The sequence below is a fragment of the Engystomops pustulosus genome, chromosome 11 (assembly GCF_040894005.1).
Source record: "Engystomops pustulosus chromosome 11, aEngPut4.maternal, whole genome shotgun sequence".
Classification (NCBI taxonomy): domain Eukaryota; kingdom Metazoa; phylum Chordata; class Amphibia; order Anura; family Leptodactylidae; genus Engystomops; species Engystomops pustulosus.
This window is the reverse complement of record NC_092421.1, coordinates 84023680-84031270: the sequence shown is the minus strand read 5'-3', so window position 1 is coordinate 84031270 and position 7591 is coordinate 84023680.

The window sequence follows — 7591 nt, the reverse complement described above, 5'->3', positions numbered from 1 at the left end:
TTTCAGTTTTATTACTTGGCAGAGTAGAGGGGCAAACATTTTTAGGTTCGCCCTGTTGGTTAAATGACCTCAAAAGTGCCCTGACTGTGACACGGCTGTTTGGGATGATAAACTGGGGAATATTTCAGGGAACAAAAGACAGTTTTTTAGTTTTTGAATTTTTAATGCTGGCACGTGAGTTCACTCCAAAGGGGCCCACTGAGGCTCTTTCGCCCAGGGGCCTACTGATACCTGGAGCCAGCCCTGGGTGCAGATGCAATAAAATTTTCATGTTTAGGCACAAAACTGACCCTGTGCCAAACCTCCCTACTAGTGGGGTAACTTGAAGCTGATGGGCCCTGGTGCGAAGTCTGTGCCAGGCCCCTCGACTATAATGTATGGTTTATAGTAATAGTCTTCTCATATGGGAAAGTGACACCTTGTGGGCCCCCTAAACCTCTTGGGCCCGGTTGCGACCACACCCTCTGCACCCCCTCAACTGAGTTCTGATTGGTTGCTATGGACATCTAGAACAGTTCTTTACCATTACAACATCCTTAACGTATCCATACCCAGAATATATAAATAATCAGGAGAGCGAGGGGAAATGATTGGCTTAATGGCATCAATTAGCTGCCCGATCGCAGGAGATAACAAACTCTTCATCAGCCGCACAATGTACCAGCTCAGAGGCCACATTAAAATACATTCATTATATCAAGTCTAGCACGGAAGAAGCTCGGAGCACATGTAACCTGGAGCTGGGAGCCAGAGGATGGTAACAAGTCCCTCTCCATTGGCGAGAGTGTTATATTTAGGATTACTGGACTTTCTTCAGCGCCATCACAGGGCAACATACAGAGAACAACCAAAATATGTGTCCCCTTCCCTTCCTGGAGGACCCGGGATGGCCGTGTGTTATAGAGAGTCCAATAAAAACCGTGTAATACTTCATTTGGCCTGTGGGGGCGCTGCAGTAACGTTAAACAATCGCTACCAATTTCCTTACCAACGTATTACAGCTGCTCTCCCAGTAGTGGGATGCCCTATAATACTTTTATATTAGAGGTTCCATCAAAATACATGGATCCGGGTCACAAAATGAACGGCAGCGCATACAAAAATATGTTTTATTTATGGCTTACAATATTTTTTTAATATCACAGTGAACTAAGGAGCTACCTTACATAATATAAGTATACAAATTATTGATTGTATAGATAAATCTGAATCACAAATTATCTTACAAAGATCTGGCTAGTCTGGCCCCAGCTCATACTTCCTAAGAGACCCCCTGAGAGGAAAGTCCCCCCAATAGTAGGAGTCCCAGCCTCCGCTGTGTTACCATATAAGAGGGTTAACTCATTAATTATTGATACAAGGGGAGCACAGCAAATGGGTGGTACAAAATTTGTTTTATCTTGGTTCTGTAGGTTAAAGAGGTCTAAATGCCCCCCAACCACTTAAAAGGAGCCCGGTATTACAAAAGGCACATAGTACAGCTAGTGGCTCAGTGGTTAGCACTACAGCCTTGCAGCACGGTGGCTCAGTGGTTAAGCACTACAGCCTTGCAGTACGGTGGCTCAGTGGTTAGCACTACAGCCTTGCACCACAGTAGCTCCGTGGTTAGCACTACAGCCTTGCAGCATGGTGGCTCAGTGCTTAGCACTACAGCCTTGCAGTACGGTGGCTCAGTGGTTAGCACTACAGCCTTGCAGTATGGTAGCTCAGTGGTTAGCACTACAGCCTTGCAGTACTGTGGCTCAGTGGTTAGCACTACAGCCTTGCAGTACAGTGGCTCAGTGGTTAGCACTACAGCCTTGCAGTGTGGTGGCTCAGTGGTTAGCACTACAGCCTTGCAGTACGGTGGCTCAGTGGTTAGCACTACAGCCTTGCAGCGCTGGGGTCCTGGGTTCAAGTCCAATCCAGGTCAACATCTGCAAAGCGTTTGTATGTTCTCTCCGTGTTCGTGTGGGTTTCCTCCGGGTCCTCTGGTTTCCTCCCACACTCCAAAACATACTGGTAGGTTGATTAGATTGTGAGCCCCATGGGGACAGGGACTGATCTGTGCAGCGCTACGTAATCTGTGTGTGCTATATAAATAAAGGAATTATTATTATTATTATTTTTAGCAATTAGTGACCCATTACTTTGGACTCTGCATGGGAGACATTTCACAAATTCTAGAACTTTTTTTCTATCCCTGAGTAATCAGTGCTTTTAGTTTTGGCACCCAACATGCTAATTAGACTCTTCTGTCAAGTGGGTGGTGCCAAGCTTCCTGCACCCTCAGAGAACTACCTACAGTCCCAATGCACACAGCGTTGGTTAATTAGGAATGGTGCGGGATAGAAAAAAATTTCCAACTGCGCCGAAATCACTGAAGTGAAGCCAATTAAAGAATTGGAGCTAAAAAGTGATAAAAGGTCCTTTTCAGCAACCACAGCTACGACTCTATCTGTCATATCCCTGATGAATCCTTTAATCTCTGGATATCACATAATAATAATGGCCTCCTCCTGCAGGATCGTGTTATTATAATTATTGTTATCAAAAATAATGATTGTACTTTTTTTTCCGCTAATAGAGATTTCTTTGGATGAGAAATACACAGGCTGAATATAGTAAAACAAGGTCACTTTGCCAGTGAATGCCGTCAAATTTTGGTGTCAGCCCAATTCCATTATCCAAGTCTTGTGATTGAACATCTGTTCGGGCTCTGGCTCTTTCACTTATTAATTATGAGGCCTTTGGATTTGTCTGCCTCATTAACATGTAATGTATATTTCCTTGTTCAGAATACAAGGACTGTATATTATTAGGATCTATTCTGCATGAGCCGTGACTGGTCATGAATGAGCTGCATGTGTCACAGTTATAGTTCAATCCAAACTTAAAAGTGTATTCTGCAAGAATCCGATTCAAGGTTCGTGAAGTTTCAAAAGCTTTTACCGACTTCTGGAGTCCCTTCCGGCATGGCCTGGCAATGTGCCCTATTTGAGGGTGCAAGGAACCCTTGTTTTTGTGGTCAGTAGGGGTCCCTGTGACTTTACTCCCAACAATTTGATAAAACATTGTACCAATATTGGAAGTGAGTGGCCCTGTCTGGCTTGGGGAGGGACCCGTTACTTTGGCATCATTAAAGGGGTTTTCCCATAAAGACAAACTTATTAAATATACTCAGGATAACAAAATAACACATTCTCTAATTCCCTGTTATTAACAAAAAACTGCATTTTACCAAGATAATTCCACCCTGTCTCTATTAGTTCTGGTCTACACTGGGATCCGAGTGTAAATATTCTGACTTTATGGTCGGGCAGGACACATTGTTCTCCTGTCTGACACGAGCTCACACACACACACAGACTTCCTGTCTGCAAGCAACAGCATGAGGAGAGTAAATCTACAAGCTACAGACAGAAAAGGTCTTTCCCCAAGGGAGGGGGAGGGAGGCACCGCAAATCTGATGTATGTATGTGTATGTTACGACTGAGATAGCAGAGCTGAGAATGTCATGCGTAATATGCATCTCATGGATCTCATCATCTCATCTCTCATCTTTCTCATCTGTTTCCATATGTCAGATATTAGTGAATGTTCAGAAGATAAATTAAAGTGTATATAAACACTGGACCCTGATAATCTAAGCACATTGTCAGCACACAGCATCTTATAGTACAGAGGGATCAGGAAGTGTCTGCTCAGGAAGTCACCGCTCATATTCTGGAATCTTACACCGACCATCACTGAGTGATAGGAGCTAAAACAGCAATAACACTGAGTAATATTGTAAAGTAAGAGGGTACAAATGATCGTTATTGTGTAAACATCACTAGGGGCTTGAAATTTGAGAAGTTTCTTTCATGGGAACACCCCTTTAAGCATCTTTATTATGATCTGTAAAGTTGGCAAGTTTTAAATTGCTCCTGAGACAGAATGATACTCGTAGTATGGATCATCTAGACTTTTGACCCAACTGACTCAACTCATGTCAGTCATAATCAATTCCCCATGAAAATTACACAGAAGCCATTCTTTAGGCCTACACACTTATTGCGGCAGATTTACCTACTCGGTCCATTCGCGATCCAGCAGCGCGTTCTATGCGGAGGATTCGAGTCCGGCCGGGATTCACTAAGGTAGTTCCTCCGATGTCCAGCAGGTGTCGCTGCTGCGCTGAAGTTCCCCGGAATGCACTGGAGTTCACCGTCCTCCACTGGGTGCAGGTAAGCGCGTGTCCAGTGACACTTTTTTTTTTAAATGCGGCGGTTTTTCCGAACCGTTGGGTTTTCGTACAGCCACGACCCCCGATTTCTGTTGCGCGCATGCCGGCGCCGATGCGTCACAATCCGATCACGCGTGCCAAAATCCCAGGACAATTCAAGGAAAATCGGCACAAATCGGAAATTTTCGGATAACCCGTAGGCAAAACGCAAATCGGGCCCTTAGTAAATGACCCCCATTAAGTTCTGGTTTCTTGACCTTCTGTCTGGGTTAGACGGTGGCTTGAGCAAGCATGGGGAAAGTGGGTGCTTATGGGGTATCTGCTAGGAAAGATACCTTGTCGGGGCAAGGCCTCTGGATACAAGAGGAGAACGGCAAGCTAAATATAAAGGAAACTGGACTACCCCGCCAATATGATGGCGTCTGGTTTGTTTAAATTTCCTGTTGAATATGTATTACAAAAAGTTTACATTCCTATTGAGGTGTAGCCTTCTACTCCATTCATTGAGATGCATCTTCTCTAAGTTTTAATTACGTGGCCACAAGCGTTCAGTCTCACTTTCTCTTGGCATGTGAATTGGGCCCGAGGAGGAAAGCAATCATAAACTCTAAGATGGGCTCGTTCAGCTGTAGCATTTCTCAGCAGATTTATGCAGTCTGTCAAGACGGAGTGAAATTAATTAGTGTACGATGCAACATGAGTATCATCACATACACTTATTACTAGGAAACCAACAACCTGGAGGACATCACTATTATTTGGATATTCAATATCTGTGTGAGGAAGCTTTAGGGTCATACTGATTGACTCTCAGGGGCACATTTACTTACCTGGGCTGGAGGAGATCACTAAAGTGCATTGTCCAATTGTAAGAGATTCAAGAAGATCCTGCGCCCGATATCCTGCATGTGTCGCTTCCCCCATCAGGTCCGTCAGAGCTCACCATCTTCCTCCCGGTGCATGTAAGTGCGTGGCTTGCGACACAATTTTTAAGTTAAATCCCGGGGTTTGTCCAAATCCGTCGGATCGTCCGATGGCACGCCCCACGATTTGTGGCACATGAAAGCGAGCAGGGTTGCAACTAAATCCATTCGCATGCGACACAATCATCTACTAAATACCTGTCCCAGCGATGCGATCTCCATAAACGTCGGAAAACCCGACGGACATGTGGCTGCGGGAGGCTCTCACTCTTGGCACTGTATGTTAAATCCTAGGATGTCAGTGACTTATTGACTGTAAGTCCTTCATGTGTCTTGAAGGGTTTTTCTGGGATAATTAGTTACTTTAAAATTTGCTTTCACATTCTTCTATTTTCAAAATGTCCTCATACCATGACCTGTTATAATATAAATTTGCACCTCTATCTTCCTCTCTCACAGCATGTGCAACATCCTTGCCAAAGCCAATGTGAAACTCAAATCCCTCTCTGTGTAAAAGGTTTCTCTATTAGAGTGATTAAATCACGGAGCGCCTCCAGTGTGGAATTATGGTAATCCTTCTGTAAGTCTCTGCCTGTGAAGACCTGCCAGGCTGATACCTACCTGTTACCAAACACCGTGACCCTCACTGTCCGCTAGGCCGCACTAGGCAACCAATCCAGTATTTAGGGTCCCGACTTCTTCCAGCCACCGTAAAAGGCTAGGACCCGGTGGGGGGGATGTTGCACATGTATGTCCCAGAAAATGAGGAAATACATTAAACAATTGGATTCCCCTTCTCCCTCTCCATCTTGTTACCAGACAGACTTTTTGGTGACAGGATTTTCATAAACCCTTTTACATTTCAGATGCTTGTGTAACCTTTACATTTGTCTCCGTCCCACTGTGGACCCTTTTTTGAGGTCTGGGATTCAGATGACGTCGGAAGCATCTGGACTGCAGAAAGACAAATAGTTAATGTCCTAAGTGTTTATTTTTGGGGGACACCTACAGTCTCCTATAGTGATAGTTCTATTTAATTACTAAAAGATGTGTTGGCTAAACTGGGTTACTGTGGAGGTAGGAAATATACAAGACATAAAATATGTGCAGACACCCCTAGATTTTCTAAAATATTTGGGGAAAAAGAATCTGGTCATGGATTGAATAGGGCTTTGGGTTTGTGCAAACCCCTGATGAAAGTGAGTGTTCCTGTATAGTTCTTTTCATATTATCTATAACAGATGTGCCAGAGGCTATAGCCCCAGCACACCAGACATTACTCAAAGAATCTTCCTGCAGTTCCAAGAAACTTAAAAGGTGCGGCTTTCAGTCATGTTTTAATACTTACTTCGCTACTTGGGTCTGTAGGAAGAGTGAGAAAATTGAACAGGGTCGAATTATTTTTGGAGGACCTCCTGCTGGGCCCACAATTCTCTGTGTACAGAGGGAAACTTGAAAGAAGCTAAAATGCTGAAAATTTCCCATCTAAAATGATTGGAAGTTGTTGAAGAACAGGGAGCAATAAGTTACTGCTTTAATTTTTGGTTGGCACCTCGCTATAAATAAGGGGGATTTTGGGTTGCAGTTTGGGCACTCGGCTGCTAAAAGGTTCGCCATCACTGATCTATAGGGTTATATAAAGCATAGGAGTGTTCTGCAAGTCCAATAGGAACCCTTTTGGACCTGCCTGCCTTTCACTAACAACATTGTCACCTGTGGCTCCTTTATAGTTATGAGCAGACTGATTCAGGTTCAATGAATTTGGCCGAAATCTCGAGCACAAGGCACCAATCACTGGTCTCAACCCTTTTAATGCTGCCTGTGGTACAGGTCGGCCCATCACTACTTAAAACCAACCATTGGTGCCGTCACCGTTCATGAGTGACAACCTTTTAAATGCCTCCTGCATTGGTGGGTTATAATCCTTTAAATGCTTCTGGCACCAATCACGGGTGTTACCGGCAGGAGTGAGCCCGGATTTCTGGGTTCAGGGTTCGGACCCACATTGTTCGGTAGGGGACGAGCATTGCGGTTCAGATCCAGTCATTCCTACTTCTTTATGGTTCCCCTACCTTAGTTTCAAGCAGTTTAAAGTCAAGGTAACGTGATTATCCTGCAAGAATCATCTTAAAAAAATTAGATATACAGGCATTCCCCGGGTTACATACAAGATAGGGTCTGTAGGTTTGTTCTTAAGTTGAATTTGTATGTAAGTCGGAACTGTATATTTTACCATTGTAATCCCAGCCAGAACATGTTTTGGTCTCTGTGACAATTGGATTTTAAAAATGTTGGGTTGTCATAAGAATCAATATTAACACTAAAGCTTCATTACAGACGCCTGTGATAACTGCTATAGCTGTTTATTGTAGCCTAGGACTAAAGTACAATAAATTACCAATATCCAGAGGTCCGTTTGTAACTAGGGGTCGTATGTAAGTCGAGTGTTCTTAAGTAGGGG